The sequence below is a fragment of the Lissotriton helveticus genome, chromosome 5_1 (assembly GCF_964261635.1).
Source record: "Lissotriton helveticus chromosome 5_1, aLisHel1.1, whole genome shotgun sequence".
NCBI classification, from domain to species: Eukaryota; Metazoa; Chordata; class Amphibia; order Caudata; family Salamandridae; genus Lissotriton; species Lissotriton helveticus.
Genome location: NC_136065.1, coordinates 1,819,205,275 through 1,819,229,077, shown reverse-complemented (window position 1 = coordinate 1,819,229,077; position 23,803 = coordinate 1,819,205,275).

Sequence of the window (23,803 nt, the reverse complement as noted above, 5' to 3'; positions counted from 1 at the left end):
TCATAGATGTCTGTTTAGAGCAGACTAACACCTCAAACCCAGGGAGCCTTAGACATTCCCGCTTCCCCCATGGAATGTGTGTCTCCTGTATACATAGTATATCTACACGCATGAAATTGACAATTTTAAGGAAAAGAGCCCGCTTTTTAGCATCGTTGAGGCCGCAGATATTCCAAGTGCCAATAGCTATTTTATCCTGCCCCATCCAGGTAATGAAATAAAAAACCTAGATGAGCTTCCCTCAGCCTATATAGTATACTGTAATGTCTGCCTGCCATTATATAAACAATCTGTACTGCCAGTTCTGCAAAATAAGTCTCAAGTTTTTTTAGTTTTGAAGCTACCCCACTCACCCACCCCCTACAACCCCCCCCCCCGCACACCCCCACCACCACCCAAAAAGAGGCTTAAGGACGTGATGTTGAGATGCAACAACCGTTCCCCACCCTATCGAATTCCCTACATCACACATATGGTACTCTCTTACTCTACTTCTAAAACATAATTAACTACTAGTTGCACATAACAGTATTAACTCATTTTTAGGTACCAACATCTTAATCGCATATCCCTATAACCTATAGGTTGCATAGCACAAGAAACTCCCAGCAAATAAGGTTTAGAAAAAAAAAAAAAAAGGGGGGGGTAATAATAACAGAAAAGTTACTCCTATTCCATCTATGCATATGAGCAGTTACAAGTAACATCATTGTCTCCTAGGGACCAACTTTTTACCAAACAAGTAAAGTACCCAATTATCTCGAAGCAATAGATCAACAATGTATAAAGAGAGATACACTAATTAACATTCCATCAAGTAATAAAAATTGTGATTAACCCTACCCACCACCCACCACCTAACATTCCAAGTGTCTCAGAAACAATAACGAGTTATAAGTTCTCAATATCAAACTCGGATACTGGGTAGATCATCTTTCCCGCTTTTTAGTTTATTAGCATTTTATCCCTTTTTTTTCAACCTTCTTTTTATTTGAGATCTGACAAGTAATCCTGCGCCATCCTACTAGATGTAAAGAACCTCGTTTGACCATTAGAAACGACCTTTAGTTTGGAGGGATTGAGCAAAAAGACCTGGGCTCCTACTGCTTGGAAGGGAGCGAATAATTTCTGCATTTGCCATCGTTCGTTAACAGTTGTTGGGCAAAAGTCCGGGCGAACTAAGAACTCGCACCCCATACCAGTGCGTTTTTTCCCAGGACGCGCTAAATCATAGAGGGCTTCTCGCAGCAAATAGTTATTCAAACAGATTAATATTGCCCTTGGGTATGGGTTTTGGTCGCCCTGTCTGTCTCTCCCGCGCTGTCGCACTGCAAATGGGAATCTGTGGGCTCGAATTACCTCCTTTTCCCAGTTCCATGTAGTCAATTCTGGGAATGCCTCCTTAAACAACTGAATGACAAACTTACAAGAATCAGCCCCCTCTCTTGTCTCTGCAATCCCTAATATATGTAAGTTATTGCGGCGTGATCTGTTTTCTAAATCCGTGAGCTTCCAGTCTACATCAGCTTTTGAATTCTGTAAGGACTCTACCACAGATTGTTGCTTCACCAAAGTATCTTCTACAGAGGACACTCTCTCCTCTACTTCCACCACACCTGATGTAACTTCCGCACATGTTTTTATTAAACGCCGTACGGTGTTCTGTAGTTTCCTTACAGCTCCTTGCATTCGGTGCCCCTCCATTTTTTTGTTTCACTGCGATGTGTCATAACAGTCTTATAGATGAGACCAAGCGTAATTGCCTCCTCTTCCAGCTCTTCATACAGGTTAATCTGAGCAAAAGGCTGTGCTCGATCACACTGTACTCCTTCACTAATGTCCTTCATTTTCCTCCCCGTGTCCTGGGATTGAAACTGTTCAGGGTCTTCTCCTTCTTCGTAGTCCGGAAGGTCCCCCCAGTCCCCAAGATTGCTAGCACTGTCCAATTCATGTTCCTTGTCAGACAGTGTTGTTAAGTCTGACATAGGATAAAATTTTCCATCAACCTCAGATTCGAGCTCCTTATCCAATGCCAGCATAGGTAATTCCACTTTTGAGCCGGGCAGGGAAGTTACATCTTCTACACCGATTGCCAGGGTGATTGCCTCTGTCTGGTCCTGATTCATATTTATCACAGATGAGTCCTCTTCACTACCAGCTCCCAGAACATTGTTTCTGCCGATAGACACATTAGTCAACTCACTGGTCGTTTCCAAGTTTTCTTTCAGCCTGGCTACCCGCCTTTTGTCGAAAATTCACTGCAACTGCAGCTGTTTTTTGTTGAGCAGGTGTCTCTAGAGACTGGTGGATTGCTGAGTCTCTATAATTACTCTGTAATTCTCCCAGCGCGCCTTGTCCCCCTCGCACTTGTGTCTGTGAGGCAGGCTGCATTTTAACATTTTGGCCATTAGTCTTTCCACCTGCGCCTGCATCTATGACCACCCGAGTCAAGCTGCTATCTGCACCAGATATATTTGACTGGCAAACCGCCCCTCGCATTTTAGTTCCATTACCGATTTCAACAGCAGGAATGCTCTGCCCCCGTTAATGGGGGTCCCTGCCGGTGCCTCAGCCGCTGCCCCACCTTTATTCCTCGCACTGCCTCTTCCCTTCGGCGCCATCACAATCGCAATAGGAAAGCACAGTCCGTTGCAGATTATCAATCTCGAGTTTTTGCGAGTTTTTGTAGGAGAGCCTGCAGTACAGCCCTGCGCTAAAGTGTTCCACGTTAACTCGACTCTTTGTAGCCGCTTTTACCTTAATTACTGCTGTGCTTTGATGTTTCAAGCAGGCACCTCGAGCACTCCGTTCCGTCACCGAAAAGCTCCTGCACAGATAGTTTCAACAAAGTAGCAACAAAGCCTTCCGAGTTTTCCACGTCTTCGAGTCACTTTGCTTAAGCAAAAAATGTTTCAGCCCAGCATCTGGGCGGGATCAAGGCGGGCGTCGTCACGGAATGTTGCACTCTCTCGGTCGGTCAGTCGCGCACAGCTGAAGCCGCTGAAAACCGCCGAGAACGCTCTCTCCTTACACAGCAGTGAAGCGGTGAGCTTTTCTTTAGATGCAGGGAAAAGACGCTGATATAGATCTGCGAGGCGTTGGGGCATAGAAGGCAGGTTAGCCAAATAAAGCCGGTAAATACCAGTTTGGAGGGATGGGAAAATCACCGTCAGTAGGGAATTCGAACGGGGACGCCAGCGGAGCACCTCACACGGCCACAGTTGCGGCCGCCATCTTGCCTCCTGACTCAAAAAAAACAAAAACTACAGGCTTTACTCCTGCTGCACATTTTTAACCTGTAGTTCTCCAGCCATGTGTTATTCTCTCTGCTACATTCTGGATTACTTTTTGTTAAAGAGTCCCTCATGGATTTTGCCTTTCTAAACGTTAAGCCTGACCTCCGCAGTACTTCTTTACCAATTATTGGGTCACATTTTATGAGATGCCAATATTTTTGTAAAATCTTCTTTATCGCACCCTCTTGTTTGTTAAAAGTTGTAATAAATCTAAAATGGCCTGATTTCTTGGATTCTTTTTTTCTTCTCTCCAAGACTAACTATTCTCTGGATTTTACTTCAATATTACTTGAGGCATATCCTCTTTCCTGAAACCTACAAGTCATTTCCCTCAATGTGCTTTCCACTTCCTGCTCATCACTACAATTTTTTCTTACTATTAAACTTCACCATATAGAATACTTTTTACAAGGTTCCGTGGATGAAAGCTAGTAGCATGTAGGAGGGTATTACCTGCCGTAGGTTTCCTAAACAGTTTCGTCTGCAGCTTACCATTCTCAACATACACTATTAAATCAAGGAAATCTACCTTCGCACCACTCACTGTGCAGTTAAAATGCAGATTCAGTTTAACATTGATTTTTTCCAAAAATTGCTCAGCAGTCTCCCCCTCCAAATCACAAAAATGTAATCTATAAAGCAACACCATTGGGTCTAGGCCTTTAGGTCTATAGAAGCACACCAGAATGATTCTTACCATGATTAAGAGATACCTTGAGAATAACTATTTTTTATTCAACAAGGAGTTGTTTCATTAGGTCAGAGTGACTGATATGGGTACCTGCTTCACCCCCACTTAGGCTAATTTGCATATGGGTTGGTGGGAGGAGCAGGTGCCCCAGGCAGAATATCAGCAGGAATGGTCTGAGTCTGTGATTTTACAGTGTCGCTTTATAGATTATATTTTTGTGATTTGGAGGGGAACAATTGAGAGTGCTAAGCAATTTGATTTATATAAATAGATACATAACCCAATGGCATTCACCACTGTGTAGTTGTAGTTCAACTGCACTTTCCATTGAAAAACATTTTCTGATTTGCCTATAGCTTTTCACCACAAGGATGAATATGCTCTCAATTTGGCTGTTGATTGTCTGAGTTGGTTAAGGTTTGGCATACTCATTTTTGGGTGCCTCTGTGTAGGGAAAAAGTTAAGTCAGTCAAAAACATATGCTTTCCCACTTTATCCGCCATAGGAAATTTTGCTCACACCTTCAGGCAAAACTACTCACTGAATTTACACAAAAGTTGGCACAAACTTTACTAAGAAAGTGTGCTTTTGTTGGTTTGGTGTAAATCTGTTCAGATATTTTTGAGTTATATGTTAAACAAGCATTTACAATGCAACGGTTTCGCCTTTGGAAAAGTAAAAGCTATTGGCATTGTAAATGACAAAATTTTTATTTATTTGTTGGCTTTGAAAACCTAAATAAATGGCATTGTCATTTACAAAGCCAATAGCCTAATCTCTCGCAAATGCGACACCTATTGCATTTGCACCCACACAAAACTGGATCACAAGAAGGGAACAGAGGCACACACAAAACCGGGTCACAAGCAGGCAACAGAGGCACACACAAAACCGGGTCACAAGCAGGCAACAGAGGCACACACCAAACCGGGTCGCAAGCAGGCAACAGAGGCACACACAAAACCGAGGGGGCAGGGAAGCAGCTCTACTTGATAAGAATAAATCAGAGATCTGGCAACGATGGGCGTGATCATGGAGGGAATACCCAATCCACAAACAGGAGAGTAAGAAGCACTGCAACCAAATTTGCAAAGTAAGGAAAACATCAGAACCCATAAAATAAATGACAGGCTGACATTGTTTATGTAACCGCAGTCTAAATGCAGAAGTCTTTAAGTAAAATGTTTAATTAGTTAATACACAGGCCACATTATACATCTCTTATACACACAAGACATATGCCCTCCCAACTATTCTTCCTGTGGCTACCTTTTCAGCCTTGGTGGGATTCGAAACTGGCCTGTGAGGTCTGGTGTCCCCCCGAAGTACAAGACTTCACTTCAAGCTATGGCTCCGGCTCAAGCTACCATTCTGATGCTCCTTTACATCTGGGCATCCCTCGGACTGGAACCCCGCCAGCCGCAACTACAGCTCTGGTGCTTCCTAACCTACACCTGCAGCCGCCAGTGCAACTGGGAGTGGCGGCCTCTGCGAGACTCCCGGTAACCCGCCTCTGTGCACCGGTGTGGCGACTGTGATCTCGGCGCTTCTGTCCGGGATCCGGGCGCAGCGTTTGATCTTGGCGCATATTCATTTATTTATTTTTGTTCGTGGTTGCAACGCAAAGTGCAACACAGGGCTCGGAGAAATTAGGTCCTTGTGCCTTGCCTACGATCTCGACTTTATTTTCCCTAGAGTCAGCGCTATAGGACCTGTCCTGACGAACTTCCAGAACACTCCCACTAAAACTATCCAAGACGCCAACGCGTGCAACTTCACGCCCAAAACGGCTTCTACTCGCTTGCCCAGTTTCACATGGTTCTCTCAATTCAATACGCCGCCAACATATGGGGTGTGACATGCTCATAAAACTCTACAGAACAGTGTACTTTCCTTTAAAAACCCTTGTACCCGCGCGTCAACCCCCAGTGCTCACCGATTTTTGAAGCTCCCCCAACCAAAAGGAGGCGTGCTCCTTGCTACTGGGTTCGGGGTCGTGGTACAGAGCCTGCACGGCCTGGTATACCAACTGCAGGTTTGGTTTGGCCTCCATGGCAGCGGTTCAGGCGTACACCGGGCAAGACGGCTCTTCACACGCGGCTCCTTCTTAGGCGCACGCCTCCTCCCATACCCCGCTTTGCCGTCCGTTGAAGGCTCGCGCTGTTGCTATCCCCAGGCGCGAGGATCTCTCCGCTAATAAAATTAGCAACCTAGTATAAGCCCTATTCTGTATTACACTTAACCCATTGGCGGGGTTTCTAAGTCTCCGGCCTCTCTCTCCCATGCAGCAGGCACGTCACTTCCCCTCCTTGCCCTACAGACAGGAAGTACGGGTAGGAGTGCGGGTGAGACGCCGCTAGGAAGCCGACAAGTGACAGGAAGTTAAACTGGTAGCCATCTTTAAACACCAAAGTCTTTCAAATCAGATACCGCAGCACACGGTAAAGGTAATAAATAGCACATAACCGTTCATTTAACTGAAATATATCTAAAGATAAACAGAGGTCTCATATAGGACAATAATAAGGTGAAGAAAAAAGGTTCATGTTTATTGTTCATCAGAAATATTATGCAAATAACCCCTTCGTGGAAATTTTGAAACTTCATGAGGAGAAATGCCATCTCAATTCATACAGCACTAGAGTTAACTGGGTTACGTTGTTGGCTGATGACCGTTCTGCGCCATGCCTGGGAATATCGGTTGTTTAAACTCGACATAGCTCGCAGCTATGCGTTCTTGTGCCCCGGCCCGCTATCACATGTAATGTGAGCAGCTCCTGCTGGAAAGGAAAACAAGTCTGGAACAGAGCAACAGGTCGTTTCGGGATTCGGGGGCGTGTTTGCGTGCTCTCCCCTTCCCATTGGCTGGAAGGTAAAATTCCAGCCTATGGGAAGAGGAGAGGGCGGGACTTAAAAAAAGACCCAGAAACGCCCCCGAATCGCGTTCCGACTGGGAAAGAGTGACTGACAGCCAATCTCTTCCAATGGCTAGCCTCCATTTATGGCGCTAGCCAATGGAAGACAGAGGCGGGACCAAAGCGCCATATGTAGGACATAAGATTTCGCCCTGGGCGGAGCCCTGCTTCGCAGTGCTACGGCCAAGGCGAAACCTAAAAAGTAGACTTTTAAACATCAAAACTTTTTTATATCTTCACCTTTTTAGGTCGAGCCTAGAGTCAGCACACATGTGCTGCTCTGCGATGTTTGCTGTAGTCTTTGTGTGAAGTTTAAAAACACGCACACACGCCCACCACTTTTTCATTGGTTGCTTGGTGTACCTTTACAAATTCCACTGCTTTCATTGGTGAACAGTGCGCATTTGTCCCGCCTGGTGGCTGGCTTGTTTCTGCCCTGGCAACTGACCCTGCTACATGGCCACTTTTGCTATTGGCCATATGTTTTTTTTTCAGTGCACTATGTTTTCTTTTGCCCTCTCCTCGCAGCTCCCTTGGTCCAACTTTCAGCATAGTAACCATCTTGATAACGTTCTTGTAAACACCGTTTTGAGTTGCACCTTTAAAATAATCATGATCCTGAAAGCAAGGTTTCAGAAACCTTAGGTGAACAAAGGAATACAGAAAATATTCTTCATTTTTCGGAAACACAAAAGTGATTTATATACACTCCAGATAGTACAGCAATGTGTATTTTATTGTTATTGTGTTAAAATATATCAGTACTATAAGGAGAACTTCTTGTATAGTAAAAGAGAAGGTTTCACTTGTAATGAAAAGCGAAACAGAGATTTCTTAACTACACTTTTTTTTAATAAGAAAACTATTGTGCACATATCTAGCCCTTTGTTTTCGGTAAGAGCGACAACATTGTATTATGGCCAGCAGTTGCAGTCTGTCTGCCTAGAGTTGCGTCCTAGTGTTTCACCCTTGCTCCTCTGTGGTGCGCACGCGCCACTGGTTTACAATAGGGATCGCTTTTGCTATCGCTTTCATTGCCGCTTGTCTGAATCATGGGTGAACACGCCTTTCATGTTTGGGCCGGAGCCACCAGCACAAGACAAGCAGATGGGAAAAATCGTATGTGAAAACTTCCCGTGCGCGCAGTACTTCACACCCTATATTTGTGCTTACGGACACTACAGGTGCTTAGTACCAACGAAGAAGTGGGCTCTCAAATTCCAGAGAACAGAAGCCTTAGTTCACACGGTCCTGAACCCAAACCTCCTGCATTACAAATCTGCAAACAAAATGTTTATTTCAAGCTGTGGCGCCTCAACGAAGCTGGCAGGGGGCACCGGCGCCGACCACAGGCAGGATGCAAAAGAGGTGTGAGTTTGCACTCCGCCCCGTGGTGTCCTCGACTGTCTCGGGGTCGAGGGGGATCAGCGTTGTACAATGTTTAGGTGTCTCCCTCTGACCCAGTAGCACCTGTTGTGCACGGGGAGCCGTAGGGCACACGGAGCGCAAAGTCCACACACAAGAGTTTGTTGTAATAAGGCACCAGTTAGTTACCCAGGCCGGCTAACACCTACTTGTACCCCCACTACCACTCACTGACAGGGCAGAGTCCTGCCCTCCCTGGCGGCAGCAAACTCTGCTGCTGAGAAGCCGAAGAGGTTAGCTCTGCACCCGAGATTTCCTTGCGGCTCTACATATCCTTAACTTTCCTTCCCACGTGCCTCTATTCAAATGCTTCTACGCTGTCAACCCATGCTCTACCCACCACGTGCCCGTGCCCCTACGCTTTGACCCCGTGCTTCTACTCGGCAGCCTCAACACCCCAGTCTGCCACCCCATACCCTCCTCACTGCCTCTTCTCTGCAGTCTCTCCCGTGCTCATCGGCTGTCACTTGCCTCTAGCCCCTGCAGCCTCTCCCGTGCCCCCTCCTCGCCAGCTGCTCCCAGGGGCGTAACAAACGCCCCCGAAGCCCCCGCGGTGCAGTGGGGCCCCACTCTCTACAGTTAATGAAGGGGGCCCCGGGCCCCTCAGCTCTGAGAGCTGTGCGAGAGACTTGCGCTAAAAAGCAAGCCTCTCTCCCTCTGTGTCTGAAGCAGGTGCAGCCTGCTCCGAGCCCCTCGCCCCCCTCCCTCTGACTGAAGAGAAACAAAGTATCAACATTGTTTCTCTTCAGTCAGAGCCGTAGGCAAGCCCGGGACAAGGGTGGGGTTGGGGGCCCCAGAGACAGCAGTCTCCACTGCTCCTCTGAGGCAGCACAGAGCCCGCCCCCCCTCTCTCCTTTCCATAAGCAAAGCCCACCCCACCCCATAAGAGAAGAGAAGAGAAGAGACAGGGACAAGGATGGGGTGGGGCCCCAGCCCCCGAGAGCAAGAGCAGGAGACAGCACAGAGCAGTGCTCGGGACCCTGACAAGGGTGGGAGTGGGGCCCCCCAGAGAGAGCATTCTCCAGGGTAAAACTCATATGAGAATGGATGAGGCAGCAAAATGGTGCCCTCAGGTAAGCACTCTTGTTAGAACACACCATGGGCGTCTGCAGGGAGGGGAGAAGGGGGCCGAGAAGGGTGCAGGGCAGAGGGGAGAAGGGTGCAAGGCAGAGGGAAGAAGGGTGCAAGGTAGAGAAGGGTGCAAGGCGGAGGGGGAAAAGGGTGCAAGGCATAGAGGAGAAGGGTGCAAGGCGAAGGGGGAGGAGGTTGCAAGGCAGAGGGGAGAAGGGTGCAAGGCAGAGAGAAGAAGGGTGCAAGGCAGAGAGGAGAAGGGTGCAAGGCAGAGAGGAGAAGGATGCAAGGCAGAGAGGAGAAGGGTGCAAGGCAGAGGGAAGAAGGGTAAAAGGAAGAGAAGGGTGCAAGGCAGAGAGGAGAAGGGTGCAAGACAGAGGGGAGAAGGGTACAAAGGCAGAGGGGAGAAGGGTGCAAGGTAGAGAAGGGTGCAAGGCGGAGGGAGAGAAGGGTGCAAGGCAGAGGGGAGAAGGGTGCAAGGCAGAGAGGAGAAGGGTGCAAGGCAGAGGGGAGAAGGGTGTAAGGCAGAGAGGAGAAGGGTGCAAGGCAGAGAGAGCATTCTCCAGGGCAAAGCTCATATGAGAATGGATGAGGCAGCAAAATGGTGCCCTCAGGTAAGCACTCTTGTTAGAACACACCATAAGCGTCTGCAGGGAGGGGAGAAGGGGGCCAATAAGGGTGCAAGGCAGAGGGGAGAAGGGTGCAAGGTAGAGAAGGGTGCAAGGCGGAGGGGGAAAGGGTGCAAGGCAGAGAGGAGAAGGGTGCAAGGCGAAGGGGGAGAAGGTTGCAAGGCAGAGGGGAGAAGGGTGCAAGGCAGAGAAGAGAAGGGTGCAAGGCAGAGAGGAGAAGGGTGCAAGGCAGAGAGGAGAAGGGTGCAAGGCAGAGAGGAGAAGGATGCAAGGCAGAGAGAAGGGTGCAAGGCAGAGGGAAGAAGGGTACAAGGAAGAGGAGGGTGCAAGGCAGAGAGGAGAAGGGTGCAAGGCAGAGGGGAGAAGGGTGCAAAGGCAGAGGGGAGAAGGGTGCAAGGTAGAGAAGGGTGCAAGGCGGAGGGGGAGAAGGGTGCAATGCAGAGGGGAGAAGGGTGCAGGGCAGAGAGGAGAGGAGAAGGGTGCAAGGCAGAGGGGAGAAGGGTGTAAGGCAGAGAGGAGAAGGGTGCAAGGCAGAGAGGAGAAGGGTGCAAGGCAGAGAGGAGAAGGGTGCAAGGCAGAGAGGAGAAGGGCGCAAGGTAGAGATAAGGGTGCATGGTGGAGAAGGGTGCAAGGCAGAGAGCAGAAGGGTGCAAGGCAGAGAGAAGAAGGGTGCAAGGTAGAGAGGAGAAGGGTGCAAGGCAGAGAGGAGAAGGGTGCAAGGCAGAGGGGAGAAGGGTGCAAGGCTGAGACAAGAAGGGTGCAAAGCAGAGAGGAGAAGGGTGCAAGGTAGAGAAGGGTGCAAGGCGGAGGGGAGAAGAGTGCAAGGCGGAGGGGAGAAGGGTGCAAGGCAGAGGGGAGAAGGGTGCAAGGCAGAGGGGAGAAGGGTGCAAGGCAGAGGGGAGAAGGGTGCAAGGTAGAGAAGGGTGTAAGGTGGAGGGGGAGAAGGGTGCAAGGCAGAGGGGTGAAGGGTGCAAGGGGGATGGTGCTGAAGTTAAAAATGTGCCACCCAGAAACATTTCTGCGGACGCCCATGGAACGCACACTACTTTGTGAGGGAGAGAGAGAGTGAGAGTGGAGAGAGAGAGAGAGTGGAGAGAGACAGTGGAGAGAGAGAGAGAGAGTGGAAAGAGAGACAGTGGAGAGAGAGAGAGTGGAGAGAGAGAGAGTAGAGAGAGAGACAGTGGAGAGAGAGTAGAAAGAGAGTGGAGAGAGTGGTGATAGACAGTGGAGAGAGAGAGTAGAGAGAGAGTGGAGAGAGCGTGGAGAGACAGTGGAGAGAGTGAGCGAGAGAGAGTGAGTGAGAGAGAGTGAGAGAGAGTGAGTGAGAGAGAGTGGAGAGAGAGAGAGAGAGTGGAGAGAGAGTGGAGTGAGATTGGAGAGAGAGAAAGTGGAGATAGTGGAGAGATTGGCGAGAGAGAGAGAGAGTGGAGAGAGAGTGGAGAGAGAGAGAGTGGAGAGAGTGGGGAGATTGGAGAGAGAGAGTAGAGAGAGAGTGGAGAGAGAGAATAGAGAGAGAGAGTGGAGAGAGAGAGTATAGAGAGAGTGGAGGGAGACAGTGGAGAGAGAGAGTGGGGAGGGTGGAGAGAGAGTGGAGAGAGAGAAAGTGGAGAGAGTAGAGACAGAGTGGAGAGAGACAGTGGTGATAGACAGTAGAGCAAGAGAGAGTAGAGAGAGAGAGAGCAGGGAGAGAGGGTGGAGCGAGAGAGTGGAGAGCGAGGTGAGAGAGTGGAGGGAGACAGTGGAGGGAGACAGTGGAGAGAGACAGTGGAGAGAGAGTGGAGAGAGAGTGGAGAGAGAGATAGTGAGAGAGTAGAGAGAGAGAAAGTGGAGAGAGAGACAGTGGAGAAACAGTGGAGAGATCGTGGAGAGAGAGACAGTAGAGATAGAGTGGACAGAATTGAGAGAGAGAATGGAGAGATACTGACTGACAAAGAGAGAGACTGAGAGTGAGACTGACTAACAGAGAGAGAGAGACTGACTGACTGACTCAGAGACTGAATACTGACTGACAGAGAGAGAGAGAGACTGAGAGTAAGACTGACTGACAGAGAGAGAGACTGACTGACTGACTGACATAGACTGACTGACTGAGGTAGAGAGATACTGACAGAGAGAGAGACTGAGAGAGAGAGGCAGAGACTGACTGACAGAGAGATAGACTGATTGACTGCGAGAGAGACTGACTGAGAGAGAGACTGACTGAGAGAGAGACTGACTGAGAGAGACTGACTGACTGACCGAGAGAGAGACTGACTGTCTGAGGTAGAGAGAGAATGACTGACTGAGAGAGACTACCTGGGAGAGAGAGAGACTGACTGGGAGAGAGAGAGAGAGACTGACTGACAGAGAGAGAGAGAGACTGAGACAGAGAGAGACTGACTGAGAGAGAGAGAGACTGACTGGCAGAGACTGACAGAGAGACTGAGAGACTGACAGGGAAATAGAGACTGCCCGACAGAGAGAGAGACTGACTGACAGAGAGAGACTGATTGAGAGAGAGAGACTCACAGAGAGAGACTGACTGACAGAGAGACTGGCTGACAGAGAGAGAGAGTCACTGACTGACAGAGAGAGTCACTGACTGAGAGAGAGAGAGAGTAGAAAGAGTGGAGATAGACAGTGGAGAGAGAGAGTGGAGAGAGCGTGGAGAGACAGTGGAGAGAGAGAGAGTGGAGAGGGAGAGAGTGGAGAGAGAGTGGATAGAGAGTGGAGAGAGAGTGGAGAGAGAGAGTGGAGAGATTGGAGAGCGAGAGAGTGGAGAGAAAAAGTGGAGAGATTGGAGAGAGAGAGAGAGAGTAGAGAGAGAGAGTGGAGCGAGAGAGAGGGAGTGGAGAGAGAGTAGAGAGAGAGTAGAGAGAGTGGAGGGAGACAGTGGACAGAGAGAGTGGGGAGAGTGAAGATAGAGTGGAGAGAGAGAAAGTGGAGAGAGTAGAGACAGAGTGGAGAGAGACAGTGGAGATAGACAGTAGAGCGAGAGAGAGTAAAGAGAGAGAGAAGGGAGAGAGGGTGGAGCGAGAGAGTGGAGAGAGAGAGATAGTGAGAGAGTGGAGAGAGAGTAGAGAGAGAGAAGATGGAGAGAGAGACAGTGGAGAGAGAGTGGACAGAGTTCAGAGAGAGAATGGAGAGAGAGAATGGAGAGATTGGAGAGAGAGTAGAGACTGACTGACTGACTCAGAGACTGAATACTGACTGACCGAGAGACTGACTGACTGAGAAACTGACTGAGAGAGAGAGACTGGCTGACTGAGAGAGTGAGTGACTGACTGACTGACAGAGAGAGAGAGACTGAGAGTGAGACTGACTGACTGACATAGACTGACTGACTGAGGTAGAGAGATACTGACTGACAGAGAGAGAGAGACTGACTGACTGACTCAGAGACTGAATACTGACTGACAGAGAGAGAGAGAGACTGAGAGTAAGACTGACTGACAGAGAGAGAGAGAGAGAGACTGACTGACTGACTGACATAGACTGACTGACTGAGGTAGAGAGATACTGACTGACAGAGAGAGAGGCAGAGACTGACTGACAGAGAGATAGACTGATTGACTGCGAGAGAGACTGACTGAGAGAGAGACTGACAGAGAGAGAGACTGACTGTCTTAGAGAGGCTGACTGACTGACAGAGAGAGAGACTGACTGACTGAGGTAGAGTGAGAATGACTGACTGAGAGAGACTACCTGGGAGAGAGAGAGAGACTGACTGGGAGAGAGAGAGACTGACTGGCAGAGAGAGAGACTAAGAGAGAGAGACTGACTGAGAGAGAGAGAGAGAGAGAGACTGAGAGACTGACAGAGAAATAGAGACTGCCCGACAGAGAGAGAGAGACTGACTGACAGAGAGAGACTGACTGAGAGAGAGAGACTCACAGAGAGAGACTGACTGACAGAGAGAGAGACTGACTGACAGAGAGAGTCACTGACTGAGAGAGAGAGACTGACTGAGAAAGACTGGCTGACTGTGAGAGAGAGAGAATGACTGACTGAGAGAGACTGAGAGAGGGAGAGAGAGACTGTCTGGAAGACTGACTGAGAGAGAGAGACTGAGAGAGAGAGACTGAGAGAGAGAGACTGAGAGAGAGACTGAGAGAGAGAGACTGACAGAGAGAGGGACTGACAGAGAGAGGGACTGACAGAGAGAGGGACTGACAGGGAGAGGGACTGACAGGGAGAGGGACTGACAGGGAGAGGGACTGACAGGGAGAGGGACTGACAGGGAGAGGGACTGACAGAGAGAGGGACTGACAGAGAGAGGGACTGACAGAGAGAGGGACTGACTAAGAGAGAGACTGGCTAAGAGAGACTGACTAAGAGAGAGAGACTGACTGACTGAGAGAGACTGATTGAGAGAGAGAGACTGACTGAGAGAGAAACTGACTGAGAGAGAGACTGGCTGACAGAGAGAGACTGACAGAGGGAGAGAGAGAGAGAGAGACTGAGACTCTGACAGAGAGAGCGACTGACTGACAGAGAGAGACTGGCTGATAGAGAGAGGCTGACTGAAAGAGAGAGACTGACTGACTGTGAGAAACTGACTGACAGAAAGGGAGAGACTGACTGACAGAAAGAGAGAGACTGACAGAGAGAGGGACTGATAGAGGGACTGCCAGACAGAGAGACTGACTGAGAGAGAGAGACTGAGAGAGAGACTGACAGAGAGAGGGACTGACTGAGAGAGACTGACTGAGAGAGACTGACAGAGAGAGAGAGAGACCAACTGACGGATGGACAGACTGACTGAGAGAAAGAGAGAGACTGGCTGACAGACTGACTGACAGACAGACTGACTGACAGACTGACTGACTGAGAGAGACTGACTGACTGAGAGAGACTGACTGACTGAGAGAGACTGACTGACTGAGAGAGACTGACTGACTGAGAGAGACTGACTGACTGAGAGAGACTGACTGACTGAGAGAGACTGACTGACTGAGAGAGACTGACTGACTGAGAGAGAGACTGACTGACTGACTGAGAGAGAGACTGACTGACTGACTGAGAGAGAGACTGACTGACTGACTGAGAGAGAGACTGACTGACTGACTGAGAGAGAGAGAGAGATCGACTGACTGACAGACTGACAGAGAGAGAGAGACTGACTGACTGACTGACAGACTGAATGACTGAGAGAGAGAGACTGACTGACTGAGAGAGACTGAATGACTGAGAGAGAGAGACTGAGGAGAGAGACTGACTGAGAGAGAGAGAGAGAGAGAGAGAGAGAGACTGTGATGGAATTGGGGTCAGTCAATGTGTGTATGAAGCTATGCAATGCCTCTTAAGATTGCTATTGTCTACTAATAAAAATGTATTATCAAAATGTGCTCTTTGTAGTTACATCTGCTTTTGAAATACTGCATTGTCGCATTGTCTAATGTTTTAAAACGGAAACGAGAAGGAGCAGTGGATGCACTTTTGTCAAAACTGAACGATGAGTGGGCCCGATGTTGTATATCATGACAGGAGTCTGCATCAGGAAACCCACCTAACATTGGGCAAACTTCCCTGGTCTACCGATGGCAGGGACCCTGTAATGAATGGACCACCACGTATGATAGATAACCTGCTGGCAGACTAAGCCCAACCTTTAACTCCACCATCCAGTGTTACTTGTAACGGCTGTATTGGTGACAGTGGCATAACAATAGCTCCGCATCCCCTGCAGTATGGCGGGTCGCTGGCCTGCGAGCTCTAGAATGGCACGGAGAATGTGGGGGGGGGCCTCCCTGTAGTTTGCAGGGGTGCCCCCTCAAGTTTCGTTACGCCACTGGCTGCTCCCCTTCACTCTGGACTATTTGACAGCGCCAAGCAGGTGCCTCCGCACCACCGTCCCTAACACTCTTCTGTCGTTCGCTTTTAATACAGGAATGAGTGTCGGTCAATGCAGACATCAGTCACGCCAGCCTCTGCCGCCAAGCATTGCAGCGCAGGTCCCTTTGCCGGGCACCGTATCTGTTTAACCCTCGTGAGCCCCCCACAAAATAGGGGTTACAGGCGGCTTACCATTTAGCCTTGTCTGAACGATGATGAATCGACCCGCAAGATTCTGTTCATGGTGGAAGTCCACACAGGCACATCGCCTGCTCCACGGACAGCTTGATTTTTGGGGGAGGCAGGGTGTGGCGGGGGTGCTTTTCACCCAGAACTTGTGCCGCAGGGTGAGTGACGCGCCATGTACCTGGAGATTTTTAGGAGCAGCTCGGAGTATCATAAGCTGCAAGAGAGACACATTTGGTCCCGCAGGGCTTTGTCCTTTTTTTCCACGTGAACTTCCGTCTGTAGAAAATACTTTCAGTTTCACTGTATCCACTGACAGTGCGCATGTGAAGGATGTCTTTTGATCCCAGATTACTTTTCCTAATGGCGCTGGCAGATATCACCCGTTAACTCTTAGAAGAGAAGCTTGTAGCTCCGTGTAAGTCAGTTACAAAGTTTCAGGTACACACAAAGGGCAGGGTTCTTGTTCTCAGGGACTGGTTGCGCTCCGCTATGTTTCTGATTGCTGCCTGTAAGGCTCGATGATTTTGGGTAGTGGTGCCACAGGAAAGGGGTGACCCTCCCAACCCCTTTAAGGAAGTTGCTCACACAACATCTGTATTTGAGAACAATTCCTATGCACACACAGTTGGATCAAACATGTAGTTAATACAATCGTATGTTAGGCTAAAACAATAAGTTTATTGTCCACTTCTTCTTGTTTAGAATTGCTCTTTTTTATGCTCGAGCTACACCGCGCCAGCCGACATGTGTTTCGTCAAAGCATAGGTCGCTTTGACTCTTCAGGGCTGGAAATTAAAACAAAATATATACAGTACTGAATATCCAGGCCAGAATATCCGTTACACCAACCATCTAACAAGATGGACTGATGTTACCCAACATCACAATTGCTCATGTCCATAAATTTTACGTTGGGGAAAAACATTTACCCCCAAAGAAGGGCTTGAGAACACTTTCGTGCGCATGCAAACAAATTGCCGAATGTGTATTTCATTAATACATTACTTTCTTCTATGCGCTGGTTCTGAAGTTACTTGCGCCCGTTGCGTGAGCATGCAGGAAAAAGATGGTTGTTTATTTATTTATTTATTTTGAAAGTTTTATATAGCGCGAACAAGATCTTTGCAGATATCAGAGCGCTTTACAAAGACAGGGGGTAAGAACAGGAGAGTGCATAACAGGCATTTGGGCATAGCGTAATTGTAGGTAACAAGTGAGGTAGGGTAGGTACATGAGGGAGCATAGTCAAACAGGTAAGTCAATAATATAAATAGTACAAATAAGAGGGAGCATAGACAATCAGGTAAGTCGATAATACAAGTAAAACAAATAAGCAAAGGGATCAAACAAGTAGTACAGATCGGTGCAGAGCCCAAAAAAAAAAAAAAAAATATAGTAGTTCAAGTGTATTTAGCCATGAGGATAGCTTTTACTTCTTTCTTAAAAAATGTAGTGGAGGAGATGAGCCTGGTTTCAGGAGGGAGTGAGTTCCAGATCCTGGGTGCCATTCCTGAGAAGGAGCGTTTATAAGTTTTTTCCTTCCGGAATCTTCTGGATAAGAAAAACTGGATACGAATCTGTGATTCTTATCCAGTGTTACCCGCGATATGTACATTGCAGCATCCAAAATCCGTCTGCTGTTGCATTTGGTTAAATACATATTTACAGAAAGGTAAAATTCGCACCCACAGACAGCAAGTATTCTCAGTGGAGATATTCCGTGCACAAGAGGTGAAAAGTCCAAACGCCCCGAACCGATCACGGGAAGAGAGATGGAAGACATAGACCCACCACCTGTGCTCTTATGTGCCGATCAGTGCAAATTTCCCCATGTAGGCATGCCGGTACATACCTTCCTTCTATTCTAGGCGTGTACTGTAATTCCTGAATAAAGTAAATGAATCGTGTCAATGTCAGGATAAATCTATAACCCATAGTCTACCTCCTTAATACTGATACTATGTGGTTCAATGCAACATTAATAAGGACGCTTACCACTAGACCGGTGATAATTCCAACCCGGTTAGGGTAGACTTCAGGTTACTTTGTTGCTCGAGTCTGCACAGGTATCTCAAACGCTGTGGCATGTGTCCGTAGGAGGATATATGCAATAAAAATACACAAAGTACTAAATTATTCCCTTTCTGACTGATCATCATTCTAGCCAGTAGATTGACATAATCCATGCATGCCCGCTTGATCGCCATACTGTTCGTTGGTGAAGTGTTGGCCAATTACGGACGGCCTTGCCTTTGGGTTGTCACTAGTTGACTGCCACGTGTTACAATGGTATTCATTATCATGCCCGCTAAGCCTAAAGTATAGGGCCAACCCATGCTGAGTGAAGATTGCCCTGCTCTAATATACAGTGCCTCTTGTTGTCTATTAGTCGACCCACAATCCCATCATGATGCTCACGTTGCATCGGTGAATAATCACACACTCCTGGTCTACCCACCTCTGTCTGTGGTAGGCCTGTTACGCCCAAAACACTCACTTTTTAGTACTAAACACGACTTGCTCACCTGTATATATGACAGGACTTGTGCCCGACCGTAAGGGATAAAAGGCGGAACAGGACTCTCTCAATTTTGATTTAGATCTTGATTTTGCCTAAAAACAATGTCAAATAACCTTGTCAAGTTGTTGCACAACAATAATGCCCGAAGTCTAATAATGCCAAAAGGCTGAAGCACTTACTCTATATGCGGCCAATCCGCTCCTCGATTTACACCGTGTTCCCAAATTTGGTTCCGGTTCTTTTTGGTGCCTGTAACCATCAAACAATACTCTCAAAATCCCAATAATCACATGGATTGCCTCTCAATGCCAATAAACTATCCATTTCCAGAACATACCTCCTGTTCCGTCCTGCCGAGAATCCGGCGTCTGTCTCCAATGGTGTGTGCACTTCCGGAAGTTGTGAAAACCGCGCGTGCATTATAATATCTCCTCCCATGCTTGAAAGAAGCAACTGTCGGCCGGCGCGGTGTAGTTCGAGCATTAAAAAGAGTAATTCTCAACAAGAAGAAGTGGACAATAATCTTACTGTTTTAGCCTAACATACTATTGTATTAACTACATGTTTGATCCAACTGTGTGTGCATAGAATTGTTCACAAAGTTTTCAGGTGCCAAGTATCGCGCTCTCCTCCAGGACACTATTAACCCTCAGCAAGTATGACAATGCGCCCGCTGGTTCTGTAGCAAACGGCAACCTTAATTGGGGTGCCCCACCTACACATAGGAAACGGACGTATTGGTAGCCACCGATTAGGAACATGTTGACTGGGAAGGAGAACGTAAACATCCCTCGGAGGTAGCAACGCAGGAGGTGATCAGATTGGTCCAATTAGAAATCTTGCATTATCTCTAGTTTACACACGCATACAACTTGTACACACCGGGTGAGTGTCTGTTGAGATGCAGGTGTGAAGGAAACTCCCTACTTGCAATTGAGGTTTGACCTCAAGTTGAGGCATTTTGAACAAGAGGTCCTGATTCACAAAGCTAAACTTTCACTTTTGTTTACGTTCACGACTGTGTGCTATTCACAAAGGTATTTCGTAGCAGCGCCTTTACCACTGCAGAGACTGCACACATAAAATGAAAGGACTGTCTTTGTATGAGGAAAGACTCAGCAGTTGTAAATATACTACTAGTGAATAGCACACAATCGTAAACGTACACAAAAGTGTAAGTTAACCTTTAGGAATCAGGCACATAATTGGGGAATACCTTTCGAGGCAACTGAGAATTCAGGGGATCAGATGGCACAACTGGCATTGCTGGTTGCCTTGGTGATGACATACCACCAAAATAAGCCCTTTCAGTCCAATAGGCAAAGGACGCCTGCTATGAGTCCGTACGCCAGCTGTGCCTTGAAAATATGTAGTAAATACATCTTGTAACAAACATTTATAACACACTGATATAATATCTCTCTTCGAAATGAAAAAAGAGTATTTATTTAACATGAAAATGTGTTTCACTGTAGTACAACAGATGATATTGCAGTGTCTTAAGTGATCGTTTTTAAAAATACTTAGAAACATTCCTACTCCTCTCCAAGAACAATGCAGGTAGCCAACTAAGGGAAAGTCACTTGTCATGCATAGGCTATATATGGCCTGGATTCTTATGGCCTGGATTCTTATTATATGTGTGGCAACATTACACTCTATTAAATCAAACTCAGAAGGGTTTTGAACAGCACCCATAGTTGAAGGTGCTCTCAGATGTCATCATGGAAAAAGGAGGCTCAGTGAAGTAAAATATTTGCCTACGATTATATAATTTGAACAAGCACTCAAGGCAGGAAAATTGATCTCAGGTTTTCAGGTTTCCCATTACATGATTTACCCACTTGATGAGTATCAGTCAATCAATCGCATAACTTTATTCGGTATAAAAAAAATACCATAAAAGTACAGATAAAATACATCAGAGTTAAAACCAGTTCAACAGTCTAAAATTCGCAATAATACACATTCGATAGATCAAAGATTGGGTGCCCCTCCCTTCAGCCAATTCCTTTGTAGGTCCATAAACAAGGAGTGACTTCCCGGTCAGCCTATATTCTCCTGATTTCCCCCTTTTTTTTTTTGTAAAACAATTTTTATTGCAGGGTTAGATAAAATTCTCCTGATTTCCCCTTGTTGCTCTAAGCCTGACCGCTACCCTTAAAACATTACAGTACAAAACAGAGTCAAAGCGTCGGAGGACAATTTTAAAACAAGCATTTGCAATGCAATAGGTCTGGCATTATTAAAGTTTGAGCTATTGGTGTTGCATTATTTAGTAATGCCAATAGCTCAAACTTTAATAATGCGAGACCTATTGCATTGCAAATGCTTGTTTATTAACTACCTATCCAACTCGTATCCTCAACTAAAAAGTAAAAAACGGCAGCTTCATGAGGTTGTTTTATTCTTTAGCCATGCTGCACAGCATTGAAGATGCTGTGCAGCATTGCTAAAACCATTAGCAAAGCCATTAAGGTGCCAAAGGAGAGACCTATTGGCTTTGCGAATGCTTGTTTGCGTCTGTGAATGCTAAGAGATAAGATTCTTTGGATCTCTGAATGCTAAGACAGCTGATCAGTGTAATATAATTGGCTGGGCCCTAAGAAAACGTTTCTGTTGACACAGCCATTTCAGGTCACAGGGCACAGTTTTTGTATGCTGAAGAAAAGCTTGAAAGGTCATATAAGGGCCAGGTTGAGCAATCTTCGATCCACAGACAACAGTAGAGGTACCCTCAAAGGCCCTGCTATGGTATAAATAAATAAATAAATAGAGCAGTGCGCACTTCATATACTATTTGGGACTTGCGGACTCCCAGCACCTAAAATGGCAGAGGATTAGGTGCACGGCTTGCAGCCAACTCCCACTGTACATGGCTGAAGGAAGTGCTCCAAGGAGATTAGTTGCATTGTTCAGAGAGCCTGTCAATGGCCATGGTCCAGCTCCAAGCTCCTGAGAGGCCAAATAACCACTAGCCATCACCAAAAACCCTGATATAGGCGAACCGTTTCATGTTGTACATGCACGGCCCATAATTACAGTAATATTTTGTATTCAACAACATGGCAAGCCCTTTCAGCCTTATACATTAAACAACACTGCCATCTACTGAGCGAAGAAAGAATGGCTTCCATTCCATTACAATTGTGTTTTTATTGCAATTTCCTATAGAGAGGCTTATCAGACCCTTGTGCGTCGATTCTGCTTTTTTTGTTGCATATTTATATAGCGCAAACTCGACCCGGAGGTATTGAGCGCTTTACATGAGCACTGTATTTACATTACACTTTCAGGCACGGAGAGATTAAGTGATTTGCCCAAAATCACAGGATGTGGACGCGACCTCGAGGCTCGAACCCTGGGTTCCACCACCAAAGTCGGCAGTTTAGCCGACGGACCACATCCATCCTTTGCTGGATGGCTTTGACCTTCTTCCCAAAAACGGGAACATTTATATCAACTTAAGAAAAGTGTCGGTACACCTGGACAGCCCTGTGAAAACAGGGACTGTCCGGGACGTCTGGTCACCCTCTAGCTGGGAAGCACTCTGTTCATCAGTGGGGCGGGCATTAGGCAGCAACTTATAACCGCTCACATCGATTTTTCAGGCTGGGCCGTGGGCCCGGCAACACAAGGCTGCGCAGTGACCTCCTGCCAGAACATTGGGAGGGAGAGGGGCATGGACATCAGTGACCCCCTGCCAGAACATTGGGAGGGTGAGACACATGAATATCAGAGACCTCCTGCCAGAACATTGCAAGGGTGAGAGGCATGTACATCAGTGACTTCCTGCCGGAACATTGGGAGGGTGAGACACATGGACATCAGTGAGCTCCTACCAGAATATTGGGAGGGTGAGATGCATGGACATCAGTGACCCCCTGCCAGAACATTGGGAGGGTGAGACACATGGACATCGGTTACCTGCTATCAGAACATTGGGAGGGTGAGACCCATGGACAATAGTGACCTCCTGCCAGAACATTGCAAGGGTGAGAGGCATGGACATCAGTGACTTCCTGCCGGAACATTGGGAGGGTGAGACACATGGACATCAGTGAGCTCCTGCCAGAACATTGGGCAGGAGAGAGGCATGAATATCAGTGACCTCCTGCCAGAGCATTGAGAGAGTGAGACGCATGGACATCAGTGACCTCCTGCCAGAACATTGGGCAGGAGAGAGGCATGAATATCAGTGACCTCCTGCCAGAGCATTGAGAGAGTGAGACGCATGGACATCAGTGACCTCCTGCCAGAACATTGGGAGGGAGAGACGCATGGACATCAGTGACCTGCTATCAGAACATTGAAAGGGTGAGACGCATGGACATCAGTGACTTCATTCCAGAACATTGGGAGGGTGAGACGCATGGACATCAGTGACTTGCTATCAGAACACTGGGAGGGTGAGACACATGGACAACAGTGACCTCCTGCCAGAACATTGGAAGGGTGAGAGGCATGGACATCAGTGACTTCCTGCCAGAACATTGGGAGGGAGAGAGGCATAGAAATCAATCAATCAATCAGAATACTTGTAAAGCGCGCTACTTACCCTTGAGGGTCTCAAGGCGCTGAAGGGGGTGGAGGGTGGGGGAGGCCACTACTGCTCGAAGAGCCAGGTCTTGAGGAGTCTTCTGAAGGCGAGTAGGTCTTGGGTCTGCCGTAGGTGGGTAGGGAGGGTGTTCCAGGTCTTGGCAGCGAGGTAAGAGAAGGATCTGCCAACGGAGGTAGTACGTTGGATGCGGGGGACAGTTGCGAGAGCGAGACTGGCGGAGCGGAGCTGGCGGGTAGGGGTGTAGAAGCTGAGTCTGCTGTTCAGGTAGGCTGGTCCGGCGTTGTGGAGTGCCTTGTGTGCGTGGGTGAGGAGTTTGAAGGTGATCCTCTTGTCGACAGGGAGCCAGTGTAGGTCTCTCAGGTGGGGGGTTAAGTGGCTGTGGCGAGGGACATTGACGATCAGTCGGGCGGAGGCATTTTGGATGCGTTGTAGTCATCGTAGGTGTTTGGCTGGAATTCCTGCGTAGAGTGCGTTGCCATTGTCCAGTCTGCTGCTGACGAGGGCCTGTGTCACCGCTCTTTTTGTGTCGGTCGGGATCCACTTGTAGATCCTGCGAAGCATGCGGAGGGTGTTGTAGGAGGAGGAGGAGACGGCGTTGACCTGTTTAGACATGAAGAGGGAGGAGTCGAGGATGAATCCTAGGTTGCGTGCATGGTCGGTGGGTGTCGGTGCTGTCCCCAGTGTGGTCGGC